This window comes from Typopeltis vanoorti, chromosome 11 (genome assembly GCF_054136105.1).
Source record: "Typopeltis vanoorti isolate ZY-2024b chromosome 11, IOZ_Tvanoo_1.0, whole genome shotgun sequence".
Classification (NCBI taxonomy): domain Eukaryota; kingdom Metazoa; phylum Arthropoda; class Arachnida; order Uropygi; family Thelyphonidae; genus Typopeltis; species Typopeltis vanoorti.
In genome coordinates, this window is record NC_143559.1 from 26,064,019 (window position 1) to 26,083,251 (window position 19,233).

General features: G+C 36.8%; 1 protein-coding gene across 1 annotated transcript in view; it reads right to left on the reverse strand.

Annotated features, from left to right (window-relative positions):
• Window positions 1–19,233, reverse strand: part of LOC150101393 (serine-arginine protein 55-like) — a 145,842-nt gene that overhangs the window by 59,431 nt on the left and 67,178 nt on the right. The window lies entirely within an intron of this gene.

Here is a 19,233-nt window from a genome sequence, read left to right on the forward strand (position 1 = left end):
AGTGAATCTATTAGAGCGCAAAAGCAGAGGGTGAAAGAATTGATAGTAGTAGCAAGAACGAATGATTTGAAAGGAGACAAATGACCATGAGAGAGGATTTGAAGGAATTACTTGGAGGCAAAAGAGAAGAGTGAGAGAGTTAGGATGGTGAGTCTGTTGCTGCGGTATGACAGTGAAGAATATAGAAGGAGAGCCATAATTGCTAATGACTTTATGCACGGATTATGCAGGAGGAATGGTGTGGAATTTGTGGACGTGTGGAGTCAGTTCGATGGGCGAAAGGATTTATATAAGATGGATGGTTTGCAATTTGGGATTTAGCCGACCAAATTGTATTCTTATTGGTTAAACCAAAATATAGAATGATGGTACAACATGACAAAATTTCATGCCGGCTGGGGCGTCGCCCGGTTAAACAAGGCCCCCGTTGTTTTCGCCAGGGAACCAGGGCGAACAGCGAAAAGTCAGCTACTGGAACAAATCTGAAAACAAACCCCAACTCAACATCACCAGAGTTAAAGATCGGTACTATCAACGTAAGAAGCCTGAATGGCAAAGAAATGGAGCTAGCTGAGGAATTAGATAAGTACCAGATCGACATAATAGGGGTGACTGAAACAAAAAAGACCAAAACTGGTGAGATCTTTCTGAGCAATAAATACAAAATGTTATATTCAGGCAATAACAATCAAGGAAAAGAAGGAGTAGCCATAGTATTCAACACAAAATACGAGGCTAATCTTCTTGAATGGCAGTCAGTCTCAAGTAGAGTAATGTGGGCAAATATGAGAATGGGGAACTGGACAATGAGACTTATTTGTGCCTATGGTCCCACAGAAGGTTCTACTAAGGTAGAAGTGGAGGAATTTTTTGAGGCTTTAGAAAAAGCAACTGACACAATGAAAAAGGAAAAGTTGGTCCTTGTTGGGGATCTAAATAGTAGAGTAGGAAATGATTGTGAGACATACAAAAATATTTTGGGAAAATTTGGAGAAAAGAGCAAAGCTAATAATAATGGCAAATATCTGTTGGATTTCTGCTCAGGACATGGACTGGTTATTACGAACACCATGTTCCAACATAAAAATGTGCACAAATTCACATGGAGAGAAGAGGCTAGGAATAAGAAAAGTCTCATTGACTATGTTATTGTTGATAGTGATGTTTTCTCCCTGGTGCAGGACACCAGAGTGTACAGAGGATTTGAAATTGGAAGTGATCACTATTTAGTCTTGAGCAGGATAAAACTGAATTTCATATTCAAAAGAATAACATGTAAGAAAGTTTTAAAGCGAATAAAAGTTGAGCAGCTCTCAGATGTAAACTGTAGACTAAAATACAGAAATATTATTGAAAAGAAAATGAAAGAGTTTGAGAACAGGAATCAAACCTTGGAGATTCAGTGGCAAACTCTGAAGGAAATATTGATTGATTCTGCCAGAGAGGCATGTGGTGAGGTTGTGTGCAAAGATAAAAAAATCAGAACTCCCTGGTGGACACAGGAAGTTAAAGAGGCAGTGAAGGAAAAGAAGAAAGCATATCAAAAGTTCCTGGCAAATAAGTCAGCTTTTACTCTTACAGAATACAGAGACAAATGTAAGAAAGCTAAACAGTGTGTAAAACTAGCTAAACAAAAGTCATGGGAGGACTTTGGCAAGAATATAGAAAATAAATATCAAGAAGGTGGCAAAATATTCTGGAGGTTGTTGAAGAAGCTTAGGAATGGAGGAAAGAGTGCTGTAAAAGGAATTAGAGATGATAAAGGTGAAATGAAAACAGGAGAAAAAGATATCCTTGAAGTATGGAGTAATTACTTTGAAAAACTGCTAAATGAAACAAGCAGTGATGACAGCACAGTGATAAAAAACACTGACCAGGCATGCAGTCAGGAATACATATCCATACTTGAAGTAGAAAAAGCCGTCAAAGGCTTGAAATGTGGAAAGGCAGCAGGAGTAGATGATATTCGACCAGAAATGCTGAAGTATGGTGGTATAAGAGTCTTACAGTGGCTGCACTGCATAGTTCAGAAAGCCTGGACAGAGGGACGAATTCCCGATGATTGGAGTAGAGCTCTCATAGTACCCATATATAAAAAGGGAAATAAAACTGAATGTGAGAATTACAGAGGTATTTCCCTACTGAGTGTTCCTGGCAAGATCTATGCAAGTATACTTGAGAAACGGTTGAGAAGAATTGTGGAAGAAAAGCTTGGTGAAGAACAAGCTGGATTCAGGCCAAATAGAGGCTGTCAGGATCAGATCTTCACTTTACGACAAATAGTCGAGAAAGCATGGGAATATAACAAAGATCTGTATTTAAGTTTTGTCGATTTGGAAAAGGCATATGACAAGGTGCCAAGAGAGAAGCTATTCAATACGCTGCAGTTATATGGTGTCAATGGGGCATTATATCAAGCAATACTTAGTCTTTATTTGAGTTGTGAGTCAGCAGTTAGAATTGAAGGAAGTACAGGAAGATGGTTTAATGTTAAATCTGGTGTGAGACAAGGATGTACATTATCCCCTCTGTTATTCATTATCTATATGGATCACATTATGAAGGAATGTGGTATTAAACCTGATATCAAAATTGGAAATGTTAATGTCAGCTCTTTGCTTTATGCGGATGATGTTATACTTCTAAATAAATCCGCTACAAGTCTGCAAGATTCTCTGACTAAATTGAATAGCTGTTGTAATAGATATGGTATGAAGGTCAGCAATAAAAAGACAAAGACAATGAAAATAGGCAGAATCATTGAAAATGTCAACTGTGTTGTGAATGGAGAACCTGTGGAACAAGTAAAACATTTCAGCTACTTAGGCACAATTTTTACTGAAGATGGTAAACTAAATATAGAAATAGACAACAGAATCAGCAAAGCTGGTATCGTGGGAAGTCAATTGAATAAATTCATATGGAATAAGAAAGAAATTAGTCGGAACACTAAATTAGCTGTATACAAGACTGTGTTCAAACCAATTTTAACTTATGGATCTGAGAGCTGGGTCAGAAGTAAAACACTTGACCAAAGACTAGAGACTGCAGATATGAGAGTCCTGAGAAAGATTAGAGGCGTGAACAGATGGCATCAATGGCAATATCATATTAAAAATGAGGATATTAGGAAAGAACTTGACATTGTCAGCATCCAGGAATGCGTTAGCAGAGCTAATCTCAGATGGTATGGTCACTTAAATAGAATGGGAGAGGAAAGATTAGCAAAACAAGTGTTCTCTGCCAGGTTGGCAGGAAAACGACCCAGAGGAAGACCACGATATAGGTGGATTGATATGGTACAAAGTGCCTTAGACGATAGAAATATAAGATCTGATAATGTTGGAGTCTTGACAAGTAACAGACTGATTTGGAGGAAAATTGTAGATAGGAAGTTAGTAATGATGTAATTTTTTCATGTAGTACTGTCATATCCTGTACACCCCTTGAGGGTACATGGCAGGAATTTGATGATGATGATGATGATGATGATGGTTTGCATTTGAATGGATTTGGTGTACAGACTTGAAAAGTTGTTGTTCAATGAAGTGGAAGTGCAGAATCAGGGAAACTAGAGTTATGGGTGGGGGGGGGGGGGAGTAGATATGCAGAATTTAGGGAGACAGTTCAGTGCATGAATGTGTGTAATATGCCTGAGCGAGTACAAAGGACAACAAATCAGAATGGGATAGTTAGTATAAGGCATCAAAACAAGGATGGGACAAATAGGATTCTGCAATTCATGAATACTAATGCCAGAAGTATAAGGAACGAGAATGAAGGATTTTTGGTCTTGGTGGCACTTCCAGGCAACAGGTTATTGGCATTAGTGATTGAATGTGAGGGGATATAGTGTGTTCAGGAGTGACAGGGAGAATAAAATGGGGGTGGAGTGTTATTGATAATAGCTGATGAGCTGCAGCCAAAGAGAATAGAAATTGAACTGCAGGATAGAGAAAAGAGCACATTTGAGGCCAGTTGGATTGGCTAGCAGAACAAATTATACAATTGGGTGCTGCTATAGATCAGGTGATGGAATAGATCGTGAAGATAGTATGCATAAGCAAATAGAAGAAATGAGTGAAAAGAGGGTAATTATTATGGGGGATTTCAACTATGGTAACAGTGATTGGAAGGAGGAGAGGACACATGGGAGGAAGGAATTGAATTTTATGCGGTTATTAACCCTTTTAAATATAAATTATTTTTAAAGTTGGCTCTAAATTCGTTTGAAATTGACACGAACTTCGTAGTGTCTGCGATACGTCAAAATCGATTTTGGAGCAATAAACAAAAGACGTGTCACAGACATCTTTGTATGTAATTGGGTTGGGGGATAACTATCTGCGACAGCATGTAATGGAAAATACTAGATTACATGTAATATAATGCAATTACTTGACCTAGTAATTGCATCTGAGAATTTGACTGTAACGAATATGACCAGGTTGCCACCAATTGGTGAGAGTGATCATAGGGTCTTGACCTGGGAGGTGGCTAAACATGTGGAATTTTCAGTTAAGAAAGGGGTACATGTGAAATTACCAGGCTGGTATGACAAGCTTAGGAGTTTGATTGGTTCAGTGCGATGGCAAGTAAAACTGCAAGGGCTGGGTGTTGATAGTGCATTGGAGGCGGTTAAGAAGTGTTTGCAGGAGCCAATGGCTGACTGTATACCTAGAGTCCGAATAAAATCAAGTAAGGGTTAAATGGATGAATAACACCATTAAGCTTGAGCTGCAAAAAAAGAAACAACTGTGGAGGGAATTTAAGGAGAAAGGTGACTGGCAGGCACATGAACAGTATAAAGCGCAGGCCAGAAGGGTACCACGAGTGTGGTACCCTTCTGGCCTTACCACTTTTCTTACGAGTGTGGTAAGAAAAGCAAAAGCTATTATGAAAGATCATTAGCCATGCGGGCTAAAGAGAATCCTAAACAGTTTTTTAGATATGTAGCAAGTAAAAGGAAAAATGTACATGGCAGAATGATTTTAAAGAATGCCGATGGTAGGGAGGTAACTGAATCAGTTGAGATAGCTGAGTTACTGAGTGAGCACTTTGCAAGAATATATCATCCAGGTGGTGACATTGCAGAAACGAATAAACCAGTAGATTATACGGGAATTGTGGTGAATGAAGTGGAGGTGAGTAGTCTATTGCATAACCTCAATGTCAATACATCTGTGGGGTTGGATGGTATACCAGCTCGTGTAGTACGAGAAGCAGCTAATGAATTGTCAGTACCCTTGACCATTTTGTTTAATTTGAGTCTCGGGTCTGGGTTAGTCCCGAGCGGGTGGAAGGAGGGGAAAATAGTTCCACTGCATAAAGGTGGTTCCAAGACCGCTGTTGTAAATTACCGACAGATCAGCATATCAAGAATCGTTGTCAAGGTCTTGGAGAAACTAGTCAAGAGAAGAATACAGGTTTGGATAGATGAAAATGGGATACTGTATGGGGGACAGCACGATTTTTTGAAAGGTAGATCATGCCTCAGTAACTTGCTCACGTTTTAAAACACAGTGACAGCTGAACTGGAAAAGGGTAATGGGTTTACATTGATTCTACTGGACCTTGCGAAGGCCTTTGACAGGATACCACATGGAATTTGAATCAGTAAACTGCAGCATATGGGGATGGATAGGAGGGTGGTTGATGGAGAAATATCAGAGTGGTTTATTCAGGAGTAGAGTCCAAAAGACGGCCTGTGACTACTGGTGTGCCGCAGGGTTCTGTTCTTGGACCACTACTGTTCAATTTGTTCATTAACGACATAGTAAAGAATCTGAGAGGAACTGTTCATTTGTTTGCTGATGATGCAAAGTTGGTTAGAGCAATAGTGAGTACACAGGATGTTAAAATTTTGCAGGATGATTTGGAGGACTGGGCTAAGGAGAATGGATGTCAATTTAATGTGGCAAAATGTAAGGATATGCATTTTGGGGTGAAAAGATTAGCAGCAGGATATCACACTGGTGGAACTGTACTCTAGGAGATTGATGAGGGAAGGGATTTGGGAGTGTTGGTGGATAGGGAGTTGAAGTTTAGGGGGGCAATCGCAAAAGTGGCTAAATCAGCTCATCAAATAACTTGACTGCTGAAAAATACTTTAACAAGCAGAGACAAATAGGTTATTGTTTGTCTCTGCTTGATAAGAGCAGAGATAAGATCTCTGCTTGTATCTGCTCGATACAAGCAGAGATGCTTGCATCGAGCCTTGATAAGACCCCATCATAGACTACTGTGCCCAGATATGGGTGCCAGGGTTTCTTCTGGATGGGGAGGTGGTGGAGAGGATCCAGAGACGAGCGACCAAGATGATAGCAGGTCTATGGAATGAACCTTACGAGAACAGGTTGAAGATTTGTGGGTTGCAGAAATTGGTTGATAGGCAGAAAAGGGGTGATATGATTGAGACATTCAAATTACTGAAGGGTTTCTATAAGATTAATTCAGAAGATATTTTTGAGAATAGGACTGGTGGTGGGAGGACTAGGGGCCATACATGGAAGCTGGGAAAGAGTGTGGTTAGCAAGGTTGTCAGAGCTAGGTTTTTTACTTGGAGAGTGGTGAATGAGTGGAATAAGCTGTCAGAGTCTGTTGTGGGTGTGATGACTATAAATGAGTTCAAGGCGAAGTATAATAGATATTGTGTGAATGTCAAATAGTTGTTCTTGATATGATGTTAGGGTCTCCCTCGATGAGTCTATGGACTCCTTGGAGTTGCCCATAATAATAATAATATCATATAATAACATTCAATATGCTCTATTCAAGAAGGTTGACTCCAAGTACTTGAGCTCAATCCTCATAAAGGACAGCACCATCAACACAGATATGAAACACTGCATGAACAAGGATAGATAAAATGGAGTGTTATGTGACAGAAGGATGCAAATATGAGTAAATTGAAATACTATATAAAGACAAAACTATATATAAAACCCTGACTAACATAGAATGTTAATCTAAGATATAAGAAGAGCAAAAGCTACATGCCACTGAGATGAAGATGCTGAGGTGGGCTGGAGTTGTTACCATGCTGGACAAAGTGTGTAACAAAGAGAGCTGGAAGTTTAAAAATAAAATCTCTGCACTGCTAAAGATCAACTGCCTCTTCTCTATCTACAAGTTTCATTGTTTTTCGACTTATATGGAATCACTGGGAGAACTATTTCTGTATAACAGCAATATAGATTAATTAAATGTTTTTTTGTCCCCTCTTCCTGCATTTTTAACACTTAGAATGAATTTACTTTCTATATGGAAGTCTAAACAAACTTCACTGAAAAATTAAAATCACATCAGCAGTTTTAAATCTTAAACAAAAAGGCAACATAGCCTGTGGCTCACAAATAACTTCAAAGCACTCATTTAAATAGAAGTGTTTGAAACAAAATACAGGTAACTCAGCGAAATTGCGACAATCCCTTGATATATGCGGCAAGAGTTTTGATTAACGCACCTTTAAATTTACCACACAAAAACATGCAAGCCTCGAGGAGTGTTTCCTGGCCGAGAGAAAGAAAGTCGTAAGTAGATGGCGTCATTCCTCCCATTAAGAGTGGGTATATTAGAAGCTCCAATTGTTCTGGTGTATTTAAAAAATACAGCAGAACTTTGGGTTTAGATAACATACCTGGTCATCCAAATTCTCTTAATGATCTGTGTGATGTGAAAATTTTATTTTTTCTACTAAATACGACATCATTGCTACAACCCATGGACATGAGCTTCATTGCAACTTTCAAAGCCTATTTTCTTAAAAAAAGAGAATTTTTCTTAAAAAATTCTCAAAGGCAGTAGAAACAACAACGGGAGAAAATGCAATTATCTCCAAGAATTTTGAAAAATTTTAACATTAAACATGCAATTGAAAACATTCATGACTCATGGGAACAAGTGTCTTTTAGCTGCATGAGAGCTGTTTAGAAAAACCTTTTGCCAGAATGCACTGACTTAGGTGGTTTTCAAAATCTTGTGAACAATGTGGTTGAAGAAATCATTGCAATTGGTGAAGACTTTGGATTTTGATGGTGTTGATCCAGAAGATGCTAAAGAATTATTTGATTCAAATTCAAAAGACTTCAGTGACACAATCTTCTTGAAATTGAACAACAGAAGAACTGGATGAAATATTTTGCAGTTCAGAATCACTTAAACAGCAAGTAATGGATATGGATCCAGATGTTAATTGAAGAATGCTTGTTTGCCAAGGCCTAGAGTCATTGTGCTTGTTATTGTAGAATTTATGCTGATAAGAAAAACTAAAACTGTTCAAACGACTCCTGATAACTTTTTTGATAAATAACTGCAGTACGAATTCCCGATGATTGGAGTAGAGCTCTCATAGTACCCATATATAAAAAGGGAAATAAAACTGCATGTGAGAATTACAGAGGTATTTCCCTACTGAGTGTTCCTGGCAAGATCTATGCAAGTATACTTGAGAAACGGTTGAAAAGAATTGTGGAAGAAAAGCTTGGTGAAGAACAAGCTGGATTCAGGCCAAATAGAGGCTGTCAGGATCAGCTCTTCACTTTACGACAAATAGTCGAGAAAACAAGGGAATATAACAAAGATCTGTATTTAAGTTTTGTCCATCTGGAAAAGGCATATGACAAGGTGCCAAGAGAGAAGCTATTCAATACGCTGCAGTTATATGGTGTCAATGGGGCATTATATCAAGCAATACTTAGTCTTTATTTGAGTTGTAAGTCAGCAGTTAGAATTGAAGGAAGTACAGGAAGATGGTTTAATGTTAAATCTGGTGTGAGACAAGGATGTACATTATCCCCTCTGTTATTCATTATCTATATGGATCACATTATGAAGGAAAGTGGTATTAAACATGATATCAAAATTGGAGATGTTAATGTCAGCTCTTTGCTTTATGCGGATGATGTTATACTTCTAAATAAATCCGCTACAAGTCGGCAAGATTCTCTGATTAAATTGAATAGCTGTTGTAATAGATATGGTATGAAGGTCAGCAATAAAAAGACAAAGACAATGAAAATAGGCAGAATCATTGAAAATGTCAACTGTGTTGTGAATGGAGAACCTGTGGAACAAGTAAAACATTTCAGCTACTTAGCCATGATTTTTAGTGAAGATGGTAAATTAAATATAGATATAGACAACAGAATCAGCAAAGCTGGTATGGTGGGAAGTCAATGGAATAAATTCATATGGAATAAGAGAGAAATTAGTTGGAACACTAAATTAGCTGTATACAAGACAGTGTTCAAACCAGTTTTAACTTATGGATCTGAGAGCTGGGTCAGAAGTAAAACACTTGACCAAAGACTAGAGACCACAGATATGAGAGTCCTGAGAAAGATTATAGGTGTGAACAGATGGCATCAATGGCAGTATCATATTAAAAAGAGGATATTAGGAAAGAACTTGACATTCTCAGCATCCAGAATGCGTTAGCAGAGCTAATCTCAGGTGGTATGGTCACTTAAACAGAATGGGCGAGGAAAGATTAGCAAAACAAGTGTTCTCTGCCAGGTTGGCAGCAAAACAACCCAGAGGAAGACCAAGATATAGGTGGATTGATACGGTACAAAGTGCTTTAGACGATAGAAATATAAGATCTGATAATGTTTGAGTGTTGACAAGTAACAGACTGATTTGGAGGAAAATTGTAGATAGGAAATTAATAATGATGTAATTTTTTTCATGTAGTACTATCATATCCTGTACACCCCTTGAGGGTACATGGCAGGAATTTTATGATGATGATGGTGATGATGAATGTAGGCACAAGCATTTATTAAACATTTACTTTGCATTCATTTTTTATCTTTCCTAAAAGACTACCATATAAAATGAATTATTAATACAGTAATCGATTATGGATGAATTGTAATTTTTAGCATTGATTATTATATTTGATTAGCGCGATTCTGATATATGCGGTAACATTGAGGGTTTAATTAATCGTGTTAATCAAGGGATACCTATATATGAAACTAAGAATAAAGTTTCTTTTAGGTTATTTCAAATGAACAAGTCTACGCAGACAAAACTATTTTTTGACTGATGACCTTTCTAAGTCTCCTATTTCCAACTCTTCTTCTGCTTTCTATTGCACAGAGATATACAATGAAATGTATAAAAAAACAATCAATTCGTTTTCCTATATATCCTTTTCCTTTCTCTTCAACAGCTCACAGAGACAACTGAGCTATGTATGAGGGTACAGTATCCCTGGAAAAAGGTGGTTAGTGGGATAACACAGGGTTCTGTTTTAGGACCAGTTGTTTAATTTATATATCAACGACATATAGTTGAACTTGATTACAATGAGCACCAGGGGACCAACAACAGTTTCTCGTGATAACCATTACTTACCACAGTGATGAGTTAAATCTACTTCTATTTTTTTAAAATTCCGAATAACTTAATAAAGAACAGATTCAAAAAAAAAAAAAAAAGTATTAGAAGGGGAAAAAATATATATATATATATATAATTACATACCTACATACAAATAATACCTAGGTATTATTTGTATGAATAAGCTATATAAACTACAATACACTTAATATTAAACAATTTGCGTATCCATAATTTATAAATGTCCACTTAATACTTATCAGTTTATTTCTCTGCAATTAAAAATATTAATTGATAATAAACATGATTTCAATTATCTAGCCAATCATTGTTATATACAAAACCATCACATCTAAATTATTTAGCAAATTTTCCAACCTGATCTTTCAAGATCAGACTGTTGTTTGTGTAATGAATCATTGAAGCAATGCTTTTTCACCATTTGTAAGCTCTCAGTTTCTAAATTATTTTGTTTTTGTTTTGTTGTTTTCTAGTGCTGATATGTAATCCTCTTTATTCTCCTGCAATGTCAATACTGTTGTTGAGAACCACATTTTTCACACCATGCTCTAACTCACAAATAATTGACTTTAAGAACTGAAGAGACACTTTCTTTAGTAGACATGTTTCTGATAGAAGGGTTCATTTTTAACGTAGATTTTAGAGTCGTAGCAGTGTTTGATAAGTCAACTTGACTCGGCCAAGTGGTTAGCATATCTGCTCTCTAGCCAAAAGGCTGTGGGTTCGAAGCCCACTGTGTGCATGGATGTTTGTTTGTGAAAATACTAGTGGTGGTCGGCGGTAGATGGTGTAGGTAGTTGCGACTGGTGGAGACAGAGTTGTGGATTAGGTACCCTCCCTCAATGAGTCTTTGGACTCTCTGGAGGTGTTATGTAATAATAATAAAATTAGCTCATAATCTGATGCCGGTGGTTATAAAGTCAAGCCACTCCTTTCATTTCATTTTTAACGAACAATTCAGAATTAATAAAACTGATGAATCCAGAAAGAAATTCAGAGATATAACATACAAAATAGAGCACGAAATTTGGAAGTGCAAGCAAGAGAAATGGGCAGAGCTTTGCAGTAACCTGGACCCAAGAAAAGACAGCCAACACTGGAACATTATTAGAATCCTAGACAACAATATCAAAGAAGAGAATCAACAGAAAACAAACTTCATCATAAATGCTGGGGGAAAAAAAGCTATTACAAATCACAAAATTGCAAACACACTGACAAAAACCTATTCAAACTTCAGTATAACAGAGAGGACAAGATCCTCAAAAAACTCAAGTAAAATACTAAAACATGCAAGAATATACCAATCTAATGACATCTTCTCTGAAGAATTTACATTAAGTGAACTAAATTCATCAATCAAGAAAATTGCACTAATAAATCTCCTGGTAATGATCTTATCTTTGGTTATATGGTCAAACACCTTGGCAAAAACACCAAAGAACAACTTCTGGACATTTTTAATACTTCTTGGCAAACAGGCAAACTTCCAAGAAATGGAAAAAAATCAGTTATTGTATCCATCCTGAAACCTAACAAAAATGCTGCAGAATGTCAAAGCTATAGACCTATCGCATTAACTAGCATACTCTGTAAAATCACCAAAAGAATCATACACTTCAGGTTCATGCACTGGCTGACAAAAAATAAGAAAATTAATTACTACCAAAATGCCTATAGAACCTATTATTTGACGACAGATCAATTATTCTACTTTTGCCAAACAATAACTCATTTCAGGAAAAACCAACAAAAAGACAACAGTCATATTCCTTGATATGACTGCTGATTTCAATCGTGTTTGGATCAAAAAATTAATACAAACAGTACATGATATCGGAATTAGAGGATGCACTTCGATCTGGATAGCTGATTTTATGAGAGGAAGAAAGATCAAGGTTAGAATTAATGCAGCAATATCTAGAGAGCGGAGAACCTGGGCTGGTGTTCTCCAGGGCTCAGTACTCAGTCCCTTACTATTCCTTTTATACGTCAATAACATTCATCCCTATCTTACAGAAGACACAAAAGTAGCTTGCTATGCAGATGATATAGTCATCTGGCACACTAGTGCTAAAATCAAAGAATCAAAAGAGATTCTAAATAAATCCATGAGAGAATCAAAAAAAAAAAAATGGTCAGATGAAATTAAACTTAAAATCAACCCAGATAAAACAAAACTAAGCACCTTTAGTGTAGACAGGAAAAATAGACATTCCTACAATCCCAAAGTCATGATCAACAACAAGCTAATTGAAAAAGTCACAAATCCAAAATACCTTGGTATTACACTTGATCAGGAATTACGTTTTGCACAACACATCTCTAACACTTTCAACAGAGCTCTTAAATTAAATATGCTGAAAAGGCTTTGTGGAACAAATTAGGGCGCAAAGCCAAAAATCCTCAAAACTACTTACATTACACTTACACAAGGCCAATAATGGAATATGCAGCATCTATCTGGTTCACTGATAAAGGAAAAATTAGACAAAGTACAAGCAAAAGCATCCTAGAATATCATTGGTGCAGTCTCATCCACTAACAACATCAGAGTCCAACAGGAATGTGGACTGCTGGAGGACAGACGAAAAATTTGACAAACCATAAAATTCATTAATAACATCAGAAGCTACCAAAGTGATCATATCTCCCTAAAAACTTTTGAACATTTTGAATCAAAAATGCAGACTTCACAGATCATCAACTTTACAATATGACGATGCTATCAGGAAGGATATAGGTCTTGATCAGCTAAATGCCCACATAAACAAAGAACCTCTATTTTCCAGTCCTTTACCTCCAAATACTTCCATAAATCTAAACCTTACCAAACTATGTACAAAAAAGAATCAAAAGAAAGTCATAAATACCATCAACCTTCTTTCATACTCCAAACAGGCTATTTGTTATACCGATGGATCATCAGACACCAATATGATATAGCCATCTGGCTGTTTAAGAGACATTGGTGTTCTCCTTCTACTCTCAAAAGGTGAAAAACCTTCAATAAAAGTTGGATCTGGGAGAAATGCTTCCAATTTTACCAGAGAACTTTATGCAATAAATAAGCAATCGAAGCCTACTTAAAATTATCATCTCAACAATTAGAGGGAATTATAATTTACAGTGACTATGGAGGCAATCAAAAATGGCAATACCAAGCTCACACAAGACACCCATAAACTCTTAAATCAACTAAAGTGTTGAGGAAAAAGTTGCATTTCACAATGGATTCCTACTCATGTAGGCATTGATTACAATGAAGCAGCTGATAAATTAGCAAAAGAGGTGAGAGAACTCAACCAAGAAACTGACATGATAACTCTTGTTGATGCTAATGCACTAGCAAAAGCTAAACTAATTCCACTGAAATCAGTGATACATAAAATTCCCAAAATCAATGCTTACAGAAAGACCTCCACGATAGCAAAACTACGAACAGGACATTATAGAGAAATAAAGATCAATAGATGATACGAGAACGTATAGAAACTGCAACAACTGCCTTAATACTGAACTGACACCCACTCACATTTTTACCTGTCCAGCAATTGCAAGCAATAGACCCTAATCCTGAACAACAGTTCTATACAAACAAAATCATCAACATAGCCAAAGCAGTTCAAGAAGCACATGGAAACATCTCAGACTCTTCAAAGGACATGACAATAACAACCTGAGCAATGAATAATTATTACATAGTTACCAAAATTTGTACAGTATATCTGTGTAGTATGCTTGATATTAAAGTGAGCATGCATAAATTAAAATCATTATAGCCTTTCGATCATTGCAGCTGTGATATTGTAGGTATCATGCGATATTCAGTTTTTGCTGGTGATGTTAAATTAGGAACAGCAATGTATGTCAGGAAGTTCTAACATGGTGCTGAAGGGCTCTTTTTTTTTAATTAAAAAAATCACTCACACATAAGAGGCCATGAGACCTATAGCAAATAAATGCTATATAGACTGGGAGTAATAGGTTCAGTGAGTCTGCAATTCAATTGTAAATGAATGTTGAACAGCTGCTCATTCCAGTAAGTTTGCAGAAATGGGCAAAGCATAATCGATACTGATTCTACATCTGATTATGACAGCAAATGTTAAAAGTGAGTCAAAGAGGGATCTCATCTTGACTGCTAAGTCAAACATTATCAAAAGTAAGGGAGAAGAATATATATATATATATATATATATAAGATGAGGATTAATGAAATAAGAGACCCCAGAAGAACAACTGCATTAACAGGAAAATCTGAAGAGAAAGAAAAAACTGCCATTTACACATGAATGACTAGAGAGAAAACTGGCAATTCAATGGCAAAGTGATGAAGGCAGACCATAAGATAGCAGTTTGTCAACAAGTCCTCAATGCCCAACCTAATGCAATGTGTAAGAATGTCAAATGCAACAGAACCAATTTCCCCAAATTTTTCCATGGCATGTCCTGCAACAGGTGACGTGGACCAGATATGTCTTTGATGCTGATTGGTGAAATCGACACTGGTGGTTGTCGATTAGTTCTACAGATGTCAAATAACAGTTGAATGTTGTTATCTACTGCAGAAAAAAAATGTGGTAAAAAAAAAAATACCACTTTTTTTCTTCTTTTTTTTGAACTGTATGTGTGGGCTTGCTTCCATTCTGTAGAGGGTGGAGGTGCCTGCTGAGTATAACATAGTACATAGATGATAAGGAACAGGTCTAAGTCCGTGAGCAAAACTCGTGGAATTTCACCAGAACCAGAAGCCTTTTTTTGATGTCCAGGTTGTTGACGATTCCTTGAATGTGTTTCTAGTAAAAGGCTACAGGAGACATACAATATAGCGTTCCAGGAAAAGGTGATTTTGCCTTCGTCTATGTAGGAGATGGATGAGAAGCACGATGACAAGAGGTCAGCTTTTGATGGCTACCACTTGGATGAGAAAGAGGTGGAAGCTGTGATGGACAAAGTTGTATCAACTTTTGGCAGATACCAGAAAGAATGACTGCCATTGGTAAAAGTCGAGTATCTCCTACATTTAGCCCTATCAAAGTAAGGCTTAGCTTTTTAATGATGGCTTAGCAAGTATTGTGGGCTTCAGCATAGGCTCTGAATGAAGCTGGAGTTTGTCTCAAACCACTCCTGATAAGCTATTTTTCTTTTCTTCAACCACCCTGCCATCACAAATATCTGTATGAAGAACAAAAACAGTAGTAATCTGACCATCGAAAGGAGGAGTAAAAGCCACAGAGATCTTCCCACTTGGTACTGTTGTAATGTCAAACTATATGAGGTTATAAATGGCTAAGGAAGACATTCCACAAGAGGAGCAGCCATCTAACAGTGTACTTGGAAGGAGAACTAGTTAAGAAGAAGATCTGGAAGTGTTGGGTATTTGGAAAGGATTATCAAGGATCCTAGTTGGGATCCTTGACAATTTGTTTAAAAAAATTATTTGTTTTAAATCGTTGTTTTCAGAAAATATCTGTTTCTCTTGCAGCTTGGTCAGTGGAGTTCGTAAAATAGAGCCAGTTGTAACAGTAGATATTGAAATAGTTTCAAAGATAAGTTAGAGGTTAAAACGATTTTCAGAATTTGAGGGAACAGTAGACCACAGATAAATGAAACATAAATGAGGCAGGGAAATATTATGCTGCAGAAAGTCAAAGATGGGAGATTCAAGATTAGGCATCCTCTGAGAAGGAATGTCAGAGTTGCACAAAACTTTGACATTCTGCCACAAGAGGGTGATACAAGTACCACCCTCTTGTGGCAGAAGGAATCATCTAGAGGTTAAGATGAGCTGTAGTGGTTATGACAAATATTTGGAGTTTGGTCAAAGAAATCAGGTTTGAATGTTTGCAGAGATGCAAACCATTTAAGTATGCTCATACAGTGAGCATCCTAACTCCATGCCATAACATGATCTTGACAGTGTCCCTTCAACCAGATGACCTGGCAATGCAGATGGCAGTGTGAGATTATGCACCAACTGATCAGGAGGTCTTCAAAACATGTTGCCATCTGATTCAGTCCAAACAGAAATGGTATTTGAAGAAATTGGTACTTTGGGGTTGAAGCATAGGGATGGTGCTTCAATGTTACCAACTGTGAAGTCATGAAATTTGGACAGAGAAGATTAGAGGAACTGTGCTCTAGGAAGTGGAAGGAGTAATGGATCTGGGGATCTTGGTAGATAGGAAACCAAAGTTCACGGGATATACTGCAACAATTTTAGGCATGGATCTGGTGACCTGTGTATTATATGGATGATAAGCCTACATTAGAATGCAGAGGCAAATAACTAAAACTGTCTAGTACTCTGAAATGTTGAGTATGGATGAGATTAAGGTAATGTGGTTTGCAAAGCATAGTAGATAATCTCATATTAATGTTGCCCTTTTTTCATCTAGCTATAACCTATAAAATTGTGAGCAATAAATTAATTCACTCAAATCCATGTAGTTACAAAAATACATCACCATTTGTATGGGTTCATGTGAATGTACTATCTACAATTATGCCTTAGCAATTTGCTGACATCAGTGTCATTTTGCTCACACAGCACAGGCTAAAAGTAATTACAGGGTATTAAGTTAGAATAGGTTTCTCCAGTGTCTCTAATCCAGTATTAGAGACAATGGAGAAATGACTAAATAAAATGAGTCATAAGTCGTTTTTGTAGTACATCCGAAAATTAATTGTAAATTCCAAAATTCATCTCTGGTTTTCATTCAGACCTTCATGTGATAAAAAAAACTAGACATTAACATGATTATGCACTTGCTAATGTCCTCAGTTGAGGTCACAACTTTTCCCAACTCACAAGTACCTAAATTAGGGACTATGATGAACATCAAGGGTGGAATCTGTTTTTCTTCTCACTTCTCAATCACAACCCTTCGTAAAATTCCATTCACTTCAAAACTGTAATAAAAAACCTTATTCTGAAAAACTCTGACATTATAAATAGGTTTCAATATCTCTATTTACTAATGTATCACTCACAGAGACCCTTAACCCGATTCTTAAACCCCCCACCCTGACATCTTTGGATTATTCAAATTCACTTTACATGGAAAGTAAAAATACTAGATGGGACTGCAGGATCCCCATCTAGTATTTTTCTTTCAGTTATCTTTCCCACACCATTTCAGCCAATGCTACATTTCTTATAGAACAAAATACTATGTTCTGAAAGAATCACAACACTATTATCACCTATATCTGAGGAATAACTGCTTGCAAACTTGGCCTATTATGAATGCAAGAAGACTTAACCATCCTGAAAAACAAAACTAGCAGACCATGCTTTGGATGCCCCGTCACAGGATTAAATAGAAGACTACAGTGCTGCATTAGAAGTCACTACAGTCAAAGGCTATTTTTTGTTAGCATCAGCTATGAAGGACTCCTCAATTTATTAAAAATTTTGGAGGCAGTCATTAGGACACTAACATAAAAGTTGTGAATAAAATTCTTTATCTGGGTGTTCAGAGGATGTCTTTTTTTTCTCCTCCGACTGTTACAATTTAAATTGTTTACCTAATTAAGTGCCTTGCATACAGTAATACATATTATTGTGCTTCAAAGATAGGTTTGAAATTCAGCAAAAATAATTTTGGCATAATTGGACTTTAGAATAAAGTTAAATACAAAAGAGCTAGATTAAGTATTGCTCGAAGATATTCACTAATATGGATTCTATCATGCTCATTCCACAACAGACCACTTTTGTATACAGGCCATGGAAAAAGATTTGGAGAAACCCATTTGGATCCTCTTGATATTTCAAAAGACAACTCTAACTGTCTGACATCAGTATTACAGGGCTTTGACAAGCTACCATCTTGTTCAGGAAACCTTCTCCATGTGCTTTTTGATTGGATTGCAAGCTTTCTCTCTGACTGTTCGTTGCGTGTCATATTGGATGACTTCCTCTTTTCAAAATTCTTTATCAATGTTGGAGTACTCCAGGGTTCCGTACTCTCAACCACACGATCCCATCCCTCTCTCTCTCTGACTTCAAATCTTATAGTTTTGCTGATGATAATACTCTCCATTCCTCATTTGAGAAGCCCTGTAATACTCAATATCTTCAATAACCAATGATTTAAATACTGATCTCCTCATCATTCTCAGGTGAAGACAGTGAATTTCAATGTTATTAAAACTCAGGCCTGTCTTATTTTACCTTATTTATTTTACAAGAAATGCCAAGAAGCTTTCTCTTCTTGGGATGACGGTCATGTCCAGCTTATCCTAGCAAACATTTTACATAAATAGTTCCCTCAGCCTCAAAAAAAATTGGGGTTCTTTTTTTTTTTGTTCCAACATTACTTCTCTTCTGCTCAACGCCTAACACTTCCCAAGACTCAGATCTGACCCACCATGGTATATTGTTCTAATAATTAAGATAATGCATGCACCCAAAACTCCTCTAAAAATGCTTGATATACAGAAAAGGGAAATCCACTCAATAGGTGACCACTCTCTCTCTCTCAGTTACTTTTCCATTGATGATGTTTCTGAGCTATGTTTTCTTTAGGTACCTTCATGGGCACTACTCTAGTGAACTGGCTGCTAAAATTTCTTCACTTTCTTCTAATCATGTAAGAACAAGAAGCCACTGGCCAATACTCATACAATGTCCAACCTTTTCTCACAAAGAGAACTTATCTCCTTTCATTCCTTCCACCTCCATACTATTTTTCTCATGGAGTGTAATCCTCAACCATTTAATAAACATATCTATAGATCACTTCTTCCTCCTTAATCACTGCCTGCATGTGGCACTGTTGTGTTATAGGTCTTGTGATCTTTCATGGGTAAGTTAATTATAAAAATAAGTTAATCAGAATAAACAGATAATAACAG